At 47.1% G+C, this 21,891-nt stretch overlaps 1 protein-coding gene across 2 annotated transcripts in view; it reads right to left on the minus strand.

Moving 5' to 3' along the window:
- Snx10 (sorting nexin 10) overlaps positions 1–16,656 on the minus strand; it is a 65,534-nt gene extending 48,878 nt beyond the window's left edge. Inside the window, exon 1 of one of the 2 annotated variants that reach the window (XM_038318210.2) lies at positions 16,636–16,656. The gene's annotated coding sequence lies outside the window, so the exon portion shown is untranslated. Of the gene's footprint in view, positions 1–1,417; positions 1,522–16,635 lie in introns of those variants that run through there. The other variant, XM_038318206.2, reaches the window with a different exon arrangement.
- Between the last annotated feature and the right edge of the window lie 5,235 nt (positions 16,657–21,891).

Here is a 21,891-nt window from a genome sequence, read left to right on the forward strand (position 1 = left end):
GAGGGAGAGCCTTTGGGGGCTGTGGATGACAGAGCTGGAGAGGCAGGACTGCCCAAGCCCTTTAGAGCCCAAGGATTACAAACCTCAGTGTCAGCCCTGAGCTCCGGGATTTGGATCCACACTGCCGGATTTTGGTTTTACTTTGCCGTGACCGTTCTTATGCCCTGGTTTTTTCCCATCCTGGCATGTGCATAAAGCATGTTCACACTCACACAATAAGAACTTGTATTTGTTCTTCTTTGTTTTTAATCAAGTTCTCTGGCCAGGCATGGTAGTGCATGCCTTTAATCTCAGCACTTGGAAAGCAGAAACAGGTGGATCTCTCTAGGTCAGCCTGTGTCTACAGAGCAAGTTCCAGGCCAGCCAGAGCTGAGAGACCCTGCCTCAAAAAAAGAAAGAAGAAAAAGAAAGAGAAATTAGGTTCCTTAACATGGGCACATCCTGTAACCACCGTTTTTTCCAAGTAAGTAAACCAATTCACAGTTTTTTTTTCCTAACCTTTGCAGGCCGAATCTTGGTACCTCAGCTGGGAATGTAACACAGGAGACACGCTAGACACTGGGCAACGATGCACCAGTCTGTCCATTCCAACTACTCTACGATTTCTTTGTAACAGCTTTTTTGTTTTTGGTTTTTCTGAGACAGGGTTTCTCTGTAGCTTTGGAGCCTGTCCTGGAACTAGCTCTTGTAGACCAGGCTGGCCTCGAACTCACAGAGATCCGTCTGCCTCTGCCTCCTGAGTGCTGGGATTAAAGGCGTGCGCTACTACTGCCCGGCACTTTGTCACAGCTTTTTAATTCTAACCCAATTGTGAGATGGCTCAGCAATTCAATGCACATGCTGCTGCTCTTCCAGAGGACCTGAATTCAATTCCCAGCATTCACTTAGAGCAACTCACAACTGCCTTTAAAGCCAGATCCACGCGGGCCCCGACGCCTCTCTCTCTGCAGGCACCCACCAATACATGCACGTGCATGCATGTGTATGCACATATCCACACGCACTTTTCAAAACAGATTCTACAAAAATTTGCTTCTTTAATGAATGAGTGTTTGGTCTGCATATGTCCGTGCGCCACATGCATATGTCTAAGACCTGCAGAGGTCAGAAGGCGTCAGACCCCCTGGGACTGGAGTCATGGACAGCTCTGTGCCAGCATGTGAGCATTTGGAACAGAAACCATCTTCTGCTAAAACAGCAAGCGAGCCATCTCTCCAGCTCCCCCACACACATTTTTAAATAATAAAAATATTTTTAATTTAAGAATGAGGACAGAACGAAAACTTCCCCCACCCCAGCCTTCCAGGCCTTTTAGCATTCTTGAGGCACTTTGTGCGTAAGCACGTGGATACACATTTATCTCATGCCCCTCCTTCGAACTCACACGTCTTCCCACGCCTCACTCTTTATACTTAACCTCGTAACCTGCACCCACAGAACTCTCTCCTTTTTTCCAGCTGTGCACTGTCCACCATGAAGATGTGCCGTTGCTCACTTCACCAGTCATGCGCTCACACACTCTCGTCCTGTTACCAACAGTGTTCAGTGAACACCTTCGTGAGTACGACTGAGAGATAAATGTCTCCAAGCGGAATTTCTCAGGCATAAGGTCAGGTGAACTATTAACTATGACAGATATGGACCCTCGGCAGAGAATTCACAGCTGAGTGAGTTGTTTTCCCAAATCTTTCCTAACATAAGTTCCCACATGTTTCCAGGGAAGTAAAACAGGTCCGCCTAAATGACTTTATTTAATTACATTTATTTGAACATGGGTTTGCACATGGCGCCGAGGTTTGCATGTGGAGGTCAAAGTGTAATTTTTTTTAAAAAAAAAAAAAAAAAAAAAAAAAAAAAAGCCGGGAGGCAGAGACCAGCCTGGTCTACAAGAGCTAGTTCCAGGACAGGCTCCAAAGCTACAGAGAAACCCTGCCTCGAAAAACCAAAACCATAGGTCAGAGTATAATGGTTAAAAAAAAAAAAGAAAAAGAAAAAAGCCATAGGTCCCCCAGGGGTGCAGTGGCAGAAACGCTGTAGTAGCAGGCAGAGGGTCCCAAGACCACGGCGGCCATGAAGGCAACCAGGTCCCAGGCAGGGAGCCCCACAGGCCATGAGGGCCAGCGGGTCATAGGCATGGAGCCACATGGACGGTGAGAGACCAAGATGGATAGGCACACCATGCAGAGTGAGGTTGGATATTTATTTAGTGGGTTATGGAAGGGAAGGGGGAAGGGGAGAAGGGAGAAAAACAGAGAGAGGCAGAGACGGGGGGGGGGGGGGGGGGGGGGAGAAGAGGAACCACAGCAGCAGCTTTGGGTGAGAGATGGAAAGAAGAGACTCAGGCTGGAAGCGGAAGATCAGACTGCCTTGGCAGACAGAGGAGGGAGTGGGCGTGGCTTGTTTCTTAAAAGCACAGGACAGACTATTACTCAGAGAACAACTTAAGAAAAGTCAGCTTGGGGCTGGAGATATGGCTCAGCGGTTAAGAGCATTGCCTGCTCTTCCAAAGGTCCTGAGTTCAATTCCCAGCAACCACATGGTGGCTCACAACCATCTGAGATGAGGTCTGGTGCCCTCTTCTGACCTGCAGACATACACAGACAGAATATTGTATACATAATAAATAAATATTTAAAAATAAAAGAAAAGAAAAGTCAGCTCTCGGGGGCTGGAGAGATGGCTCAATGGTTAAGAACACTGACTGCTCATCCAGAGGACCAGGGTTCAATTCCCAGCACCCATGTGGCAGCTCACAACTGTCTGAAGATCCAGTTGCAGGGATATGACACCTTTACACCAATGCACATAAAAATAAAGTTAAATAAACCATAAAAAATATTAAAAGGAAAGAAAAGTCAGTTCTCTCTTTCCATCACGTGACTCCCGGAGACTGAACTCATCAGGCTTGGCAGGCAAGCACCTTTACCTGCTGAGCCAGCCTGCCAGCCTGCCAGCTCTATTTAAGTGAGATTTAACTAGGATGGGTTTTTTTTTGGGGGGGGGGGTCTTTTGTTTCCTTCAAAATATGTGCAAAGCCATGTACTTATAAACCACTAATTTCTTTTGCATGAATTGTTCATATCCTTCAGCAATTTTTGAGACAGGACAGCCTTGAACTCTTGATCCTCCTGCCTCAGCCTCTCCAATGCAGAGTACTTGTTCTGGTTTGTCGGGTTTTGTCAGTTCTGGGGGGGGTTGCTGCGCTGATTTTTGTTTTTAAAGTAATAAGTTTTACTTATCATTCTATTCCTCATGGTGCCCACTATACACAGAAAGGCCATTTCTGTCCTAAATTTACAAGACCCATTTCCCTTTGAGTTTCCTAGAGAGGACCCAGCCACGCACAATGAGCTCCACCATGGTCATGAACTGTAGCCTCACCCTAATGTGCTCCCAGACATACAGTATCGAGACAAATCACTGCTGTTCACAGAGCATCTACGCGGTTGCTCAAGCAGGCTATGCAAGGCTGTGTATCCTGTTGTAAAAGAGGTATGGTGTACAGGCAAGCCCCAAGTGCCAGTTCTTCTCTCCTGGTTGTACATGACCTCTCTCAGCAAACACACAGCATCCTCAAGCACTAGAGTTTAGGGAGGGTAGAGGCATCAAATCACAAATACCCAGTGCCCCACACTGCAACAGTCCCACCTGTGCACCTATGCCTCTCAAGTGTATCTGTGATCTGGGAAACCTGTGAAAACCCCATTCCAGCATAGCATCCAGCCATGACAAGCTCAACAGAGGCCCGAGTCTCAATAGTTTACCCTGGTTCCAAGAAACACCACAAACTGAGACCACCCAGGCACCAGTCAGGAACAGAACATCCAAAGGAAATTCCTAACATTCCAACAGTAGTAGATAGGATCACCTGCCAGCAGACATCCATCACTTTTCACCAGGACACCCCTAGACAAATGTCAGTCAATCAGGGGTCCTGAACCTTAGAAAGCCCTCACCCCCACCTTTGCTACTATAAAAACCCAACTCTTAACTGAGCTTGGGGCTTTCTGATCACTCCAATACGTTGGACACATGGAGAGACCGAGTTTGCAAACTTGTTTAAGAATAAAGGCTCTTTAGTTTTACATACAGAACTTGGTCTCCTAGTTGGTTTTGGGGGGACTTCGTGATCTGGGCATGTCATCCAGAAGATAGCTCTTAGCTGTGTGAGCCCTGTAAGCCACACCCCTCAGAGTTCTCCTACTGTGTCTACCACTGTGTCTACCTCCTAGCGCCTCTGCATACACAACAGGACATTTCCACTGCCCATCTCATTGCTCAACCAATAGCCTCATTCGCTTCCTATTCCTTTGATATCCCCGCCCCCATCTCCCTTACCCCATTCACCACAATGGCTGCTTCCTATCCTTCAGCTAGGCCTCTCCACCTCCTCAGAGAGGCAATGCACCACTTTCTCTAACCTTATCTGTCTTGCAGTTGGTATTGTTTTAACCATTAATTTGTTTCTGTGTTTATCATCTGCCATCTAAAAAGTCCCCAAAGGCCAGAGGCCTTGCCCAAATCATTTATGCTTTAAAACCCAGCATTCACTTAGCACGGTGCCTGGCAGAGAGTCAGTACTCAATAAATATTGGGTACGTTAAACTTGATTGAATGAGTTCCAGAAAATTCTCGCCATTTCGGCATCATCAAGTTTCTGATAAGCCCAGTCGCCTGGGGTGGAAAGGTAGGCATAAAAACAGTAGCCTCTCATGCCCACCTGCCTCGCTCCATCATGCTTAGCCCTTCATCACCAGAGGAAAGAAAGCATTTCCCCGGCACCGGCCATAGCTAATGTGCTCGAGAACACACTGCTTTCACTGTTCCACTGGACTGCGGAGGATAAGACCAATGGTAACCTTTCACCACTAAAGATTCAAAAGGGAAGACTCACAAACCCCTGCCTTTCCTAGGGGATCGAGAGGCAGCTACAGGTAGATAGGTGTGCTGGTTTGAATGAGAATGGTCCCCTGTTAGGCTCAAATATTTGCAGGCTTTGTCCCTAAACAAAGAACTGTTTGGAAGGATTAGAGGTGTGGCCTTGGAGTAAGAATGGCTTTGTGGGGGGGAAGGTGTGTCACTGGGGGTGGGCTCTGAGGTTTCAAAAACCCAAAGCAGGCAGGCGGTGGTGGCGCACGCCTTTAATCCCAGCACTTGGGAGGCAGAGGCAGGTGGATCTCTGTGAGTTTGAGGCCAGCCTGGTCTACAAGAGATAGTTCCAGGACAGGCTCCAAAGCTACAAAGAAACCCTGTCTCAAAAAAACCCCCCAAAAAAGAAAAAAAAAGCCCAAAGAAGACCCAGTCTCCCCTCCCCCCCTCTTCCCTCCCTCTCTCCCTGCTGTCTGCAGATCAGGATAAAGAACTTCTCCAGCACCCTGCCTGCCTGTGTTCCATCAAGCTCCTTGCCATGACGATAACAGATCAACCCCCTAAAACTCTAAGCCAGGCCCCAATTAAATGCTTTCTTTCCTAAGAGTTTCCTAGGTCGTGGTGTCTCTTCACAGGAATAGAACGCCAGCTAAGGCAATGGGGGAAGGAGGGACATTTTCCTCAAGGCTCTAGTCCACTTGAAAAGTGTTCATATTCCTGTAAACAGCCCCTCCCCCATGGTCCTGTATGTAACTCATCAAGTAGAAGAGGGACTGGTTTGGAAAGAGAAAGGAGACCAGCAGGAAGGGACAAGAGACAGTCGTGGGGAGAGTACGATCACAATGCATTAGATAACGAACCCTTTCACCATTCATCGTTCATGTAAGTTAACAAGACATTTTTTAAAAAAGACCAAAGTGGGTGGCTGAAGATGTATCTCAGTTGGTAGGGAACCTCCCGGCATGTAAGAAGCCCTGAGTTTGTCCCCTAGCACCACAGGAATGGGGGCAGTACGTGTCGATAATCCCCACTGTAGAGGCAGAAGCAGGAAGGCCAGAAATGTTGAGGTCACCCTCAGCTGTGTAATGAGTTCACGGCCAGCCTGGGCTACAAGAAACCGGGTATCAAAAACAGAAAGGAAGGCAGGCAGGCAGGCTGGTCGGCCAGCTGAGCATCACAGTGCACAACCTTAATATCAGCACTTGGGAGGCAGGGATGGGGAGATCTCTGGGAGTTCTAGGCCAGTCTGGTCTATATAACAAGTTCAAGGACAGTCAAGGCTACTTAGAGAAACTCTATTTCAAAACAAAAGGTGGGTGAAGGGATGGCCCAGCAGTTAAGAACACTGGCTGTGCGGGGCGGTGGTGGCGCACGCCTTTAATCCCAGCACTCGGGAGGCAGAGGCAGGCAGATCTCTGAGTTCGAGGCCAGCCTGGTCTACAAGAGCTAGTTCCAGGGCAGGCTCTAGAAACTACAGGGAAACCCTGTCTCGAAAAACCAAAAAAAAAAAGAAAGAAAAAGAACACTGGCTGCTCTTTTAGAGGACCCCAGTTCAGTTCCCAGCATCCACATGGTGACTCACAATAGCCTGTAATTCCAGTCCCATGGGATCTGGCCTTGGTAAACACTGCATGCATGTAGTACCCAGACATACACGCAGGAAAAAACATCCATATTCATCACAGAAAATAATTTTTTAAATTACGCTTTTCGAGGGCTGGAGAGATGACTCAGAGGTTAAGAGCACTGACTGTTCTTCCAGAGGTCCTGAGTTCAATTCCCAGCAACCACATGGTGGCTCACAACCATCTGTAATGAAATCTGGTGCCCTCTTCCGGCCTGCAGGCATACATACAGACAGAACACTGTAAGCAAAATAAATAAATAAATATTTAAAAATATATAGAAAAAATTACGCTTTTCTACTTAAAACAAAGAAAAGAAAAGAAAAGAAAAGAAAAGAAAAGAAAAGAAAAGAAAAGAAAAGGAGGGTGGATTGGACGGAGGGGAAGGAAAAACTGAGCTAGACATGGTGACCCATGTTTGTGATCTGAGCATTTAGGAGGCAGTGGCAGGAGATCAGTTCAAGCTGAAGGCCAGCCTGGTCTCAAAAGTAGATGGGAAAAAAAGAGAAAAGAAAAGGCTGGGCTAGAGGTGTGGCTCAATGGTAGAATACTTACCTAGAATGGCGAGGCCATAGGTTTAACACCCAGCACAATAAATAACTAAATAATACAAGTTTAAAACAATCAAAACCTAATTGTTTACTATCAGACACTGTTTGAAGCCTATAACATGAACTATCCTTTTGGATTCCCAAGCAGCTACATAAGCTACACATCATCATTACCCTAATATTTAAACTAAGGAACTGGGCATTGCAGTAAGTGAAGCAGCCAGACGGCCAGATAGATTCAGAAAAATCCCTCGCTCTTAGCACACTGGAACCCTAACAGGGTGCCTACCCTTGATCTTCACAAATAAATGCTTAAAGTCAAGCACAGTTGAGCACACCAAGAACCATAGCATTTGGGGGACAGCCTAGGATACCCAGAGAAACTCTACCAAAAAGGAAAACGAAGAAAAGATCGAGATAAGGGGAGGGGAAGGAGGGAAGGAAAGGGAGTAGGGAAGAGGAAAGGGGCAGGAAAGCTTAAGAGACAGCCAGCCAGGAGCAGTGGTGGTACACATTTTTAATCCCAGCACTCTGGATGCAGAGGCAGTCGGATCTCTATGAGTTTGAAACCAGCCTGGTCTACAAAATCTAGTTCCAGGACAGGCTCCAAAGCTACAGAGAAACTGTCTCAAAAAAAAAAAAAAAAATTGCCAACCCAAACACTGGGTTATTACTAAGTATTCACATGCTCCAGGATGTGAAGTAGGCCAAGTTCTATCCACGTATGAATGTGGAAAAGCCAGCCATCGGAATGTGACCTGCTGAGGATCATTAGCTATGAATGGGCCCCAAGGATAACTTGAGGACAAGTCAACCCACTGGGTAATCACTGAGATTTGTCACCTGTATGACATCGCCTGTTCTAAGGCCTACAGATGCTAAGGACAGATTGAAACAGGTCACTTGCGAAGCAAAGCTCATCATGCCAAAAGATGGAGCGCTGGTGACAGGGCTACAGGAAGGAGGAGTGTGGAGGGAGGGGACTCCAAGAGAAGGCAGAGTCAGATGGCACCCAGAAGACAGAGGCCAGTGGAGCTCTGTGAGTTCAAGGCCAGCCTGGTCTACACACCCATTCAAGGACAGCCAGGACCACATTAATAGAAAGACCCTGGTGGGGGGGGGGGTGTTTGTTTTTGTTTTTAAAAGGGGGGGGGCATACACATGAGCCACCTAACTAGGCCTTGATACTGGAAGAGGACAAGCAGGAAAAACAGGACCAACCTGAGGCTCTTAAAACACGAGGCAGCTGGCAAGTTAGCATAGAGAATAAAGGCACCAGCCATGCAAGCCTGGTGATATGAGTTTAATCCAGAATCCACATAAGGGTGGAAGGAGAGAAGAGATTCCACAAAGTTGTTCATTGGAAGATACCGGAGTTTTATCCAGTTACAGGGCAGAGGCCCAGGTCTGACACCCCCATAGCCAAATTCAATGCTTACGCCCTTACATAAGCTGCAGACACCTGCACACACACCCTTCTATAACTGGCTCCCAGCTGGTTTTCTGGTTTGAGTTTGGGTCCTGGTCAGCTGTTGTGGAATGATCTTTTTGCACACTGTAAAGATGTGTCTTTGCCAAGAAGCCTTCTGACTGGTTTGATAAAGAGCTGAGTGGCCAATAACTAAGTGGGAAGAGGTTAGGTGGGACTTCTGGCCAGAGAGGAAGAGGAGATTACAAAGGAAACAGAAAGTCATGAGGCAAAACACAGATTAATATACACGAGTTAATTTAAGTTATAAGAGTCAATGGGTCAAGCCTAAACTACAGGCCGAGCTTTCATAATTAATAACAAGTCTCTCTGTCATGATTTGGGGGCTGGCGGTCCAAAAGAGCCTACTAGAGCTGGCTGCAAACTCACCACACAGGCAAGGATGTTCTTGAACTCCAATCAAGTGCCAGGATTACAGGTGAGGAATACTGAGTCCAACGTCAACACGTAGCTTCAGCTCACACAGGCATGCTGTAATACTTCATGGCAAATTCAAGCTCTGCTTTCTCTACGTCTTCTGCTCAGTTTTGCTGTGAGCCTAAAACCACCCTAAGAAATAAAGACCACTGGGGGCAAGAAAGTGGGACTGCACCTAGGAGGAGTTAAGGGGAGGAGTTGGGGACAAATGGGATCCAAATACACCGAATGAATTCTCAAAGAATGAATAAAAAATAATAATAATAAACTTTTACAAAAGGTAATAAAGGTCACTTAGCAACAGGAAGAACCTGGACAGAAGGCGTGATGGAAAGGGGGAGTCGGATGACTCACAGACCAATGACTGGAGGGAGGCCAGTGTCACAGGCAGGATGAGGAAGCTGCAGAGGGGGTCAGAGAGAAGGCTAAGCCTCCAAAACAAGCTAGCTCAGTGTAGGACATCGGCCATTCCTGACTAGGGCTAAGACTGGGAAGGGTACAGGTGTGAGGGTTAGAGAAAGCTTCACCCAAAGTTCTGCCCTCACGGGAAGACCATCTCCTGGAAAAGGGGAAGGTGGGGTTGGGTGTGGTGACTTGCACCTGTGACGCCAGCTCTTGGAAAGCTAAAGAAGGGTTCCTCAAATCCAAGGGCAGTTTGGATAAAAGAGTGAGTTCCAGGATATCACTGCCTCAAAGTCATAAGACGGAAACAAAAACTAGAGGGATTGCAACACAAGGGCAATCACCATCTTTCACACTGGCCACGGATGCCAGGACTGGTGCCGGGACGGTTCAGTGGCCTGTGGGACCAAGAACAATCAGGAATTACACGTGACCTACTTAATCAAATTCAAACCAGCCAAAAGAATACTGCTCCAAATGAAATGACAAGCAAGGAGGAGGGGCTGCCTGGTGAGCAAAGCGATCCTTGTGAGCAAGCAAGGTAGCTCTACACTCAGCCAGGGGCACAGTGAGGGGGGCCGGTAAAGGAATTCACTGACAAACTGATGGGAGGTACCTTCGCATTCTGCCCTTGCAAGGCCAAGGGAGATCGTTTAATAGCTCTGGGCCTCAGTTTCCTCACCTATAAAACAGGCCCACCGTGCACTTCATGGATCTGCTGCTGTAAAGAGCCAACGAGAAAATATAGTCTGGGGAACTGGAGAGATGGCGCAGAGGTTTAGAGCACTGGCTGCTCTTCCAGAGGTCCTGAGTTCAATTCCCAGCAACCACGTGGTGGCTCACAGCCATCTGTACTGAGATCTGGAGCCCTCCTCTGGCGTGCGGGCATACAGCGAGGCAGAATGTTGTATACATAATAAATAAATCTTTAAAAAATGAGAGAGAGTCTGGTGCCTGGCACTCACTACCCTTGCTCCTGTCAGTGTTCACTGGGTCCTTTAAAAATAATTTTAAGAGTTCGAGGCCAGCCTGGTCTACAAGAGCTAGTTCCAGGACAGGCTCTAGAAACTACTGGGAAACCCTGTCTCGAAAAAGAAAAAAAAAAATTAATTTTCCTTTAGATATCCTTCACGCCAGATATCAATGTTTATGGGACAGAATGTTTTCAAACTCCACGTTCTGTGGTTCACTGCAAGTGTGAAACACACATGGTGGCCATTGCCTCCGAGAGCCAGATCACTACCTCTTAGACATCCAAGGCCTGGATCTGAAGCCGGAGGGAAGGCACGGAAACTCCTTCTAGAAGGAGGTGAAATGCCAAAGGTTTTATTCCTTTTTTGGCGGAAACACTGAAGTAATCCAAGGGTATCTGACACGTGTCTGTCCACGGCTTTGGATCCGCCAAGTTCTCAAAACAGAGGCCACAGTTCTTCAGGTTTCCACCATTGCTCAACATCAGAGAACTAAGAGGAGCATAAAGGGAGGGACGCCCAGAACCCTGATTCCAATCATAACCCTGATTTCCCGGCATACAGAATGCCGTCATGGGTAGGATAGGGTCTGATCAGTGCTAGGCAAACGGATGAGAAGGCTACAAGCTAGTTATTCCCTCTGAGACCCCCATTCCAACCTTCACGGGCCCCAGGATCAGCGTGTCTGCCCCACCCCTTCCAATGCGATTCCACTGCCTGCTCTGCCAGGAAGAACTCATTATTGAATCACAGTGCCGTCCAGAACTCCTGGCAGGTCTGTGCCTGTGACTTCAAGGAGTATGAGTTCCCCCGACACAAAGCCATGTTCTGCCCTGTACTTTAACCATGTAAGATTGTACTCACAGAAGAGGAACTGGGGGACAGCAAGATGGCTCAGTGGATAAGGAACTTGATTGATAAACATCGTGCCTGCAGCCTGAATTCAATCTCTGAACTACAGTGTGGAAGGAGAGAACTCCCATAAATTGTCCCCTCTGACCATAACACTTGTCTTATACGGCACGCATGCATACAAAAATAAGTACACGCACAGCGTGACACACATGTCATGCCTTAGTTACATTCCTATTGACTGAGGCAATTTATAAAAGAAGTGTAGTTTAGGGGCTGAAGAGATGGCTCAGTGGTTTTAAGTACTTGTTCATTCAGGAGACCCAGGTTCAACTACCAGAACCCACAGCGTGGCTCACAACTAACTCTCTGTAACTCCAATTTCAGGAGATCCAACCTCTTCTTCTGACATCCAAAGACACCAGGCACACGTGCAGTGGACAGATATATACATGCAGACAAGACACCCATACACACAGAAAACAAAAATAAATAAATCCTTTAAAAAAATAACAGCAGCAACAACAAAAGCACTTAATCAGGCTTATGGTTTCAGAGTCCACGATGACAGAGCAAAAGAATACTGGAGAGCTCAGATCTTGATCCACAACCACCAGGCAGAGAGAAAGAGCACTGGGAATCATAGGAGTCTTTAGAAACCTCCTACAAACCTCTTCCTACAAAGCCATACCTTCTAATCCTTTCCAAACAGTTCCACCAATTAGAGATCAAATATTCAAATACACATGCCGAGAGGGGCCATTCTCATTCAAACCACCACATGCCTTTACATACACATAAAGAAAGCTTTAAAAAAAAAAATGAGAGCAACTAGGTAGTGTCAACAGTAACAGAGCAAAGGTTCTGGAGCACAGGGGACCTGGGCTACAACATAGGTGGTGCCTCCTTTAACCTAGTATAGCCAACTGACTGATAAGCCCTAGAGTAGGGTTAGGCGTCTCCATCAGTGAGGCAGGAGCTAAGTATGCTTCACATAAGAGTTCAGAACTGAGAACTAGGGATGGAGCTCAGTGCTACTGCATTTGCCAAGCAGAGTCCGGGAGGCCCTGAGCGCCAATCCCAGCACAGAAGGGAAGTCTCTGGCTTACCAATGATTGGTGAAGCCATAGAAAAAAAACCCACTTGTACAGTCTCTGTACCAACTTCAGAGAAGAAGAGACTCCCAGGTCTCGCCGTGGGCCTCCTAAGCCCTGAGACCCAGAAATCTGCTTCTTCCCACAAGGATAAAATGTCCAAGAGGGCCAACAAGATAGTATAGCAGATAACATCACTTGCCACCAAGCCCAAAGACCTGAAATCAGTCTCTGGGACCCACACAGTGAAAAAGAACCAAGCTCAACAAGCCATCCTCTGACCTCCACACCTGCATGCCATGGCACACACGCACACACAGGTAACATAAACACACACACACACAAATAAATAAGTGTTCTTTAATTTTTTTTAACATTTGAAAACCACAGATCCGGGGAGACAGTGTAGACAAGAAGATGCAATGGAAGGGTCTGAGGGAAGTTGGGGATCAGGCCAGAACGGAGCACAAGAGGCCCCGAGAAGCAGAGGGTGGCTGAGGGGCCTAAGAAAGATGACTGCATGAGATGGCCTCAAGCGCCAAGTGAAAACTTCAGTGTGGTCCAGGGCCAGGCCAACCATGGGAGGCGCACACGGAGAGATCCCAAGGAGGGGCACCGAGAAGGGGACCCAGGAGCCTTGTAGCCCATGGGAGACAGGGACCATGTGCTTGAATGTCAGGCTCCATACTGTTTCTCAGCAGCCTGGGCTGTCCTCACATACGCTCTCATTGCTAGTACGAACTTGAGGGGTCTGTCTCTATCCTTTGCTGCCCCCCTTTGGCTCCTCTATCTTTCCATCCCCTAATCAAAAGGGGCTCCAGACGTCCTTTCTTTCCACTGTGAATGGATCCATTTTCATTTGTGACTTAAGACCTAGGATTGGGGACCTTCACAATCTAAAGAGCACAGCGCTGCAGGTGCACACACGGTGTGAGCAGCAGCTGTGCCCTGCGGAAGGCCTCGAAGTGCATGGAGCATGCACGAAATAAGGACATCGCATGGCAGACGGGACACCAAAGCGCAGTGCAGAGGTCAGCCCCAGGCTTTATCACAGCTTTCTCACAGGAGATTTAATTCAGGGTCCTGGGAGAACTTTCTTTGATTCCCTTTTAAGGGCAGAGCCCACAGTAACCTCAGGACTCCCACGGGGGTACACCTCTTGCAAGTTTTCCAACCTGTCATGGGTTCACACTGGGGACAAACCCTTGATCTCTTGTGGAACAAGCAATGGCCGTGATACAGCAAACTGACTCAATACTAATCAAATCTAGTACGAATATCACAGTTGATTCCAAAATCAGCACCTAAGCAGAGCCTGTTCCTTGAAGGTAGTGGGGTGCAGAACTAGATAAGAAACGGAATTCTTTGTACATGCAGGTGTTTTGGTTATTGAGGAATCGTTAACTCGGTATTCAACAATGTTATCAAAATAAAATTCACCTCATATAATTACCATCAAAACAAAACAAAAAAATTACCTTTCATATCTTCCTAATGGATTCAGGGATTGGGCATGGAGGCACACAACTATAATCACAGCACTAGGGAAGGGGAAACAGGAGGGTCAGGAGTTCAAAGCCTGTCTCAGCTACATCGAATTTTAAAACAATAAAAGGATTTAGGGAGGCCACTGAAATGGCTCCATGGTAAAGGTGTCTGCTGCCAAGCCTGGAGGCCTGAGTTCATCCCCAGAATCCTCATGATGGAACGAGAAGTAGCTCCTGAGCTTGTCCTCTGATTTCCATTTAAGTATGGGAACACGTGTAAAACCCACATATGAATACACACACTAAACACACAAATAATTGCGTAATTAAAACATACAAAATATGAAAAGCAAAGATGCAGGATGCCGGGCACACACCTGTGACCCCAACACTTGGAAAGCAGGTGCAGGAGGACGAAGTGTTCAAAGTCTCAGTTACATACAGGGTTTAAAGCCAGCCCTAAGCCACAGGAGACTCTTTCGCAAAACTAATTAATGAAGAATAGTGGCATGTGTAGTGACTCCCACCTGTAACCCCAGCACTTGAGAGTTCAAGGTCATCCTCAAGTACAGTGATAATAGCTCCTGCCTATAATCGCAGCACCGGGAGGATCCAGCTCAAGATCATCCGCTGCCTCGCTGCAAGTCAGATACCAGTCTGGGCTGTCTGAGACACTGGCTAAAAAATTAAAAATTGGGGGCTGGAGAGATGGCTCAGAGGTTAAGAACACTGCCTGCTCTTCCAGAGGTCCTGAGTTCAATTCCCAACAACCACATGGTGGCTCACAACCATCTGTAAAAAGATCTGGTGCCCTCGTCTGACCTGCACGAATACATGGAGGAAGACCCCTGTACACATAATTAATAAATAAATCTAAAAAAAAATTTAAAAATAGGGTCAGTCATAGTGACAACTTTAATCTCAGCACTTGGGAGGCTGAGGTGTGCAGATCTCTGAGTTCAAGGTCAGCCTAATCTACCCCCTGGGTTCCAGGACAGCTGTTTTGTTATTTTTGAGACAAGGACTCAAGGGCTAAGGAGAGCCTCAAACTCCTGATCCTCTTGCTTCCACCTCCCAAGTGTTGGGATTACAGATGTGTACAGATGTGTACCACCATGCCCGACTCTGCCAACAACAACTTAACTAGCAAACACGTGTACCAAGATTTCAGCTCAGAAGGGTCTGTAACCAGAAGATGCAGCCAAGGCACAGTTCATACCTGTTAAGTAACTAAGAAAAAGACCTTTGGTGATTACAGCCCTAAAATCTGGGGGGCTTTCCAGGAGTTCCCAACATCTTAGCCAACCCCTTCCTTTGCTATTCATGAAGAAAGCCAACGTAGGCGGGGACCCTGTTCTTGGGCACTTCTCTGCCTTTCACAAGTGGTTGTTACACCACAGCCCTAAACTAAAAGAGGAACGAGAAACCAGTCCCCCCCCCCCCCCATGGCTTAACTCAAAATGAAAGGCGTGCTGCCATGTAAGGGCTGAAAAAGCAGATCAAGAGTGCTCTTAAGTAGGGGGATTCACTGTAGCGGAGCAGAGAGGCAGCTCTTTTGTAGATAGCAACAGCGGTGCTTTCAAGACACCAATCTCGGAAGGTCTTCCCGTAAATGAAACAAAAGGAGGTGGGTAACACAGTCCAGAGCAGAGGAGATCGAAGCATGATTGCCAAAAGACAGCAACCCCACCCCACCACCACCATGGGCACGTCTCCTGGAGGGCAGTGCCTGCCAGGCCCTCAGTTTCTGGAACTAAGAATGCACTGACAGAAGAAACCCGGATGGATGGTCAGTTAACTAGAAGTGGCTGCTAATGAGGTCTTTGACATCTTCACATGGTCATAGTCACTTCTAAATGTATCTACATCTATATCAGTATTCAAGACGGTCTGTCAGTCAATCTCAACTCACTACCCCTTTAAAAATAAACAAACGGGGATTGAGGAACAACTACACAGTGACTAGGTGCTTGCTAATATGCCCAAGACCGTGGGCTCCATCCCCACGACCAGAAGGGAAGAAGACAGCTCGAGGTTGGTTGAGTGAAACAGGAATGACTGTCCGGGTTGTGTGTGTACCTGAGGGACGGGAATCACGCGAAGTCATGCAGACTCCTCAACCTCACTTGAGATACTGTTGCCAGGACACTTAGCCTCCCCCTCCTGAAAAGCCCCTCAAAACTGGGCCAATGGTTGGAGGAGTCTCCTAACGCCCCCAACCCCCTCCGGCCACTCCCACAAGCCTGCTGCCAGGAGAAGAGGGGTTTTCTTTTTTCTTTTTTTTTTGGTTTTTCGAGACAGGGTTTCTCTGCAGCTTTAGAGCCTGTCCTGGAACTAGCTCGAGAAGAGGGGTTTTCATACACCCCTCCACCGAGTGCCTTCTGCTCCCCCGTCTCGGACCTTGGTTTCACCTGTCGCAAACAGAAAGGGTTGCTGGAGATCACGTCAAACCACCCTCTGCTCTCAATTTCTAGTCCATCGCTCTCCACGCGCCTGTGCCTTGCGGAAACAGACATCCCGTGACCATCCCCTTAACAATCCTTGTAATTTTAGGAAAGTGTGATGTGTCCAGAACCGATAAACAGGCTGTTGCTTCCCCGTGCCATCAAACCCGATCAACAACGTGGGTTCATCAGCGGCCTTTTCCATCAATCCCACAATCCCATAAAGAACAAGAGGGGGAAAAAAATCCTCGCTCCTCCCAGGCTCTAAAGTCAAAGGCGCCTGGCCTTGCATGCAGGCAGGGAATTAAAAAAAAAAAAAAAAAAAAAAAAAAAAAAAAAAAAAAAAAAAAAACGGCCCGCGCCAGCATCTTCCCTGTCCCCGGGCGGGCAGGTGCCCGCCACCCGGATCCCTCCCCGAGGCTCGGCTTACTCACGCGCGGTCCTGGGCGGCGGCGCCGGGCCGGGAAAACCGCGGAGTTTGCTGACTCAAGGCGCGGCGGCGGCGGCGGCGAGCGCCCAGGAGCGCACACGAGGAGCGCAGCCCCGCGTCCAGCGCACGCAGCGCCCGCCCCGCCCTGCGCTCCCGCTGCCCCCGCCCCGCGCCACTGCCAGCCTCCCACAGGAACGTGGGAACAGCCACCTAGCTAGTGGGTCTTTCTCTCCTCCCAGCAGTGAGGGACGGGGGAGGTTGGGAACAGACGCACATGACTCGGTGTCCACAGCGGAATCTCGATGGAGGGCGTGTGACTGGTATAAAAATATTCTCTGTAATTTCTTTTTTTAAAAAAAAAAAATCTTTTTCATGAACTATGAGGGGAAATCTATGAAATCTGCCAAAAGTTTGCACATTTCCTAAATACCGTCTTGAACTGGATTTCACCCACCTGTGTGCATAGAATATCTCAATCGTCCGGAATGGGAAGAGAAGATGGCTCAGCCTTAAGAGCCCTTTTTTGTTGTTTTGTTTCTCAAGACAGAGTTTCTCTGTAGCTTTGGGGCCTGTCCTGAAACTAGCTCTTGTAGACCAGGCTGGCCTTGAACTCACAAAGATTAAAGACTTGCACCACCACCGCCTGGCATAAATAAACAAATCTTAAAATTAACCAAAGTATGTTTTTGTCTAATTCAGCACTATGATAACTGTATCGTTTTTCTGGGTTAAGAATAATAACTTACAATCCGAATCCAGGGAACTGTTACAGTCACCTTTTAAAGGCTGTGACATTTTTGCTATACCATCACTGAAAGCTGGTAAAATCTGTATTCTATTGTAGTTTGTAGTTTAGAAACACTGAGCTGAGTGAGGTGGCACAAGCGTTTAATCCCAGCACTCAGAGGCAGACAAATTTCTGTGAGTTCAAGGTCATCCTTATCTATGTGGATTCCTGGACAGCAAGGGCTAGATAAAGAGACCTGGACTCAAGAAACAAAAGCACAAAGAAGGCCTGTCTGGGCCTGGAGAGGCTGCGCTGATGGCACAGGCTCTTCTTCCAGAGGATGCAAAAGTTCCTTTTGCAGCACCTACAGGGGTGACCCCAGCTCCAGGAGATGCTTCCCTCTGGCCTTCTTGAACACACACACACACACACACACACACACAATACATGTCTTTAAATAAAGTTTGCTGATACAATCACCATGAAAATGTTTTTAAGAAAAAAATACAAAAACTTTACCATGAGAGCTTTTAGTCCTGGAGACTGAGAATTAAGCCTATGTTATTTATGCAATTAAAGCCCATGATGTCAATGTACTGTTTTAAGGAATTTGGGCACATTTCAAATCTATATTCAAGTAATGTTTACAATAATGCATCCTAATAGGATAGTCATTTGCCTTGTACTAAAAGTTTTCATCTAAATAGCTGATTTTAAGTTACAGTATGTTAGTAAACAGTATTGGAGGACAACAGAAACTTGTTTGAGACAGGGGTCTCACTCTTCGGCTCTGGTTGTCCTTGAACTCACTTTGCAGACCAAGGATGACCTCATGCTTACAGAGATCCACCTGCCTCTGCCTCCGAAGGGCTGTGGTTAAAGGGGTGCACCCCTATGCCTATTTGACAACAGAATTGAAGATTCAGAACATTTCTGAGTTTAGAGCATGGCATGGTGAGTGCAGCATGGTGAGTGAGTGCAGCATGGTGAGTGCAGCATGGTGAGTGCAGCATGGTGAGTGCAGCATGGTGAGTGCAGCATGGTGAGTGAGTGCAGCATGGTGAGTGCAGCATGGTGAGTGCAGCATGGTGAGTGAGTGCAGCATGGTGAGTGCAGCATGGTGAGTGAGTGCAGCATGGTGAGTGAGTGCAGCATGGTGAGTGCAGCATGGTGAGTGCAGCATGGTGAGTGCAGCATGGTGAGTGAGTGCAGCATGGTGAGTGCAGCATGGTGAGTGCAGCATGGTGAGTGAGTGCAGCATGGTGAGTGCAGCATGGTGAGTGAGTGCAGCATGGTGAGTGAGTGCAGCATGGTGAGTGCAGCATGGTGAGTGCAGCATGGTGAGTGAGTGCAGCATGGTGAGTGAGTGCAGCATGGTGAGTGCAGCATGGTGAGTGCAGCATGGTGAGTGCAGCATGAAGCATTCCTGTAGTCACAGCATTCAGGAGGCAGAGGCAAGGGGATCACAACGAGTTTGAGGCCAGTTTGGGCTAAATGTTGTTTTAGGTACCAACTTCTGTCTTAGTTAACTTTTCTATTGCTGTGATAAGACACCATGACCAAGGCAACTTATAGAAGAGTTTATTGGGGATTACAGTTTAGAACATCAGAGGGGGAGAAGGGCAGCAGACACAGGCAGATGTGGTGCTGGAGCAGGAGCTGAGAGCTCATTTTGACCTACAACCAGGAGACAGAGAGAGCTAAGTGGGGGATGTTGTCAGCTTTTGAAACCTCAAAAACCACTCCCAATTGACACACCTCCTCCCAAAAGGTGGAACCTTCTAATCTTTCTCAAACAGTTCCACCCACTGGAAACCAAACATTCAAATACTTGTGAGCCTATGAAGGCCATTGTCATTTGCAAACACAAATATCAAGTTACATACACAAAGATAAGTGAAATAAATTTTAAATCTAAAGAATCACGCTGTTAAGCTTGTAATTTAAAAACTAAAATTTGGCTGGGCGGTGGTTGTGCACACCTTAAATCCCAGTTAGGGCTGTTACACAGAGAAACCATGTCACCATGTCTCAAAAACAACAAAAAAAGGGAGGGAGAAAGGAAGGGAGGGAGGGAGGGAAGGAGGGAGGGAGGGAGAAAAAGAAAAAGAGAGAGAGAGAGAGAGAGAGAGAGAGAGAGAGAGAGAGAGAGAGAAAGAGAAAGAAAGAAAGAAAGAAAGAAAGAAAGAAAGAAAGAAAGAAAGAAAGAAAGAAAGAAAGAAAGAAAGAAAGCCTATCACAAGTTTGCACAGCTGGCTGGGTTTTAGTTGTTTCCAGATGTAGTCAAATTGACAGCCCAGATAGCCATCATAGAGAGTTGTCATTCCTCAAGAGCCATCCACTGTTTACTTTGTTTCTTTTTTGAAGCAGGGTCCCTCAATCCTCTAGAACTTGGCAAGTAGGCTAGGTTGTCTGGTCACGGCCTCAGGCATCCACCTGTCTCCCCAGCACTGGGATTACAAATGTAAGCCACAGTGCACAGCTTTGTTCTATGTGGGCTCTGAGAGTCAGCTCAGTCTTCATGCTTGCAAGGCAAGCACTTTATCAGCTGAGCTATTTCCCTGAGGTCTCAACACGTAGTCCAGGCTCACCGTGAGCTCACTAAGTATTCCAGGCTGGTCTTCAACTTCAACAGAAGGGGTCTCCCTGCCTCAGCTTCCCAAATGCTGCAATTACAGCAATGTGCCACAATGCTCAGGTTGTTTTATCTTTAGTATAATCTTATCCTCTAATCTCTTACATCTCCTAGCTAAATGTACTGAGATACATGACAAAAGGCCATCTCCAATCCGCCTCTCACTGGGTGTTTATTCTCTCTGAAAATTTGCAAAATCGACAAGACAGCAAAAAATGAAAATTGACCTAATATCGGCTGGCGTGTGTCTTTGATGCTACCACTGGGGAGTCAGAGGCAGGCAGATATCTATGAGTTCAAGGCCAGCCTGGTCTACACAGTGAGCTCTAGACCAGTCAAGGCTACAAAGTGAGACCCTATCTCAAAACAAACTAACAGAAACCTCATCCCTTCAAAGATTAGGGAGGGTTTGGTGGAAAAGACAACACCTCTTCAAGAAAGCTTTGCATTATCAAAATTAAATTTTGTATTTATTTATTCTTCTTGTTTGTTTTGCTTTTTTGAGACAGGGTTTCTCATGTAGCCCTGGCTGCCCTGGAACTAGCTCTATAGACCAGGCTGGCCTCAAACTCACAGAGATCCACCTGACTCCCTAGTGCTGGGATTAAAGGTGTGCACCATCACTGCCTGGTTCATTTATTTATCTTTTTGAGGGGTCTGGGATCGAAAGCCTGTATAACCACACCTGTTCTTATTTTTAATTTTTGAGGCTGAGATTTACTGCGACTGGGCTAAATACTCTAGTCCTGGCCCTGGCTGTTTAGACCAGGGGTGCATTGCAGTGCATAGCCATGTGGAGGCAGTAGAAGCAATGGTTCCAAGACTCCTGCCGACGACGTATAGTTCAAAGTTCAAGGCCCAAAGCCTACACACATCTCCCTGCCTACGGTCTAAATCATCTCCAGATTTTTTTCTTTGGTTTTGGGCTTTGGTTTTGGTTTTTTGTTGTTGTTGTTTTGTTTGTTTGTTTGTTTGTTTGTTTTTGGTTTTTCGAGACAGGGTTTCTCTGTAGCTTTGGAGCCTGTCCTGGAACTAGCTCTTGCAGACCAGGCTGGTCTCGAACTCACAAAGATCCGCCTGCCTCTGCCTCCCGAGTGCTGGGATTAAAGGCGTGCGCCACCACCGCCCGGCTTGTTTTGTTTGTTTTAACCAGCATCACTGCCACAACAACGTTAGGCTTATGTTGTTTGTTGGATAACCATAGAGGTCTGCATATGCTCAATTCAGACACAGTTATTATGTTTATTTTTTAATTTTGAGGTTTTCCCAGATCCCTACCCCGTACCCACTTAACTTTGTGTCTTCTTTTTTTTAAAACATTTTTATAACATTTGTGCATGTATGCATGTATTTTGTGTGCATGTGTGTGCATGTGTGTGCATGACGGTGTGCGCACACTGTAGGTGGGACTTCAGAGAACCACTAAAGGAGGCAGTTCCTTCCTTCCACCATGTGGGTCCTGGGAATCTGTCCCAGGTCCTCAGATTTGGTGGCAGGCACCTTCAAATGCCGAGTGCTGGGATTAAAGGCGTACACTACCACCGCCTGGCTATTGTTATAGTAATAGTAATAATAATGTTTCAAAACGAGCATCTGGCATACCCTTGCTAGAGGAGTTCTATTTGTTTTTCTTTCCTATGAAGCACAACAAATGTCTGGCGACTGTACACCTTCCTTTTTGTTTTGTTTTTGAGACAGGACCTTTCTAGATAAGGCTGTCCTGGAATTCACCAAGATTCATTTGTCTCTGCCTCCCAATAGCTACCAGGAGCACAGGTGTCTCTCTGGAATAGCCTGGGTCCTTATAACCTGACTGCCCTCAGAATTTCAGGGTGGGTGGAACAGTGTCCTCTTCTGGAAGGATGTCCTGAGAAATCTTCAGCTCATAGCTACAGAGA

This window comes from Arvicola amphibius, chromosome 2 (assembly GCF_903992535.2).
Source record: "Arvicola amphibius chromosome 2, mArvAmp1.2, whole genome shotgun sequence".
In the NCBI taxonomy this organism is placed as follows: Eukaryota; Metazoa; Chordata; class Mammalia; order Rodentia; family Cricetidae; genus Arvicola; species Arvicola amphibius.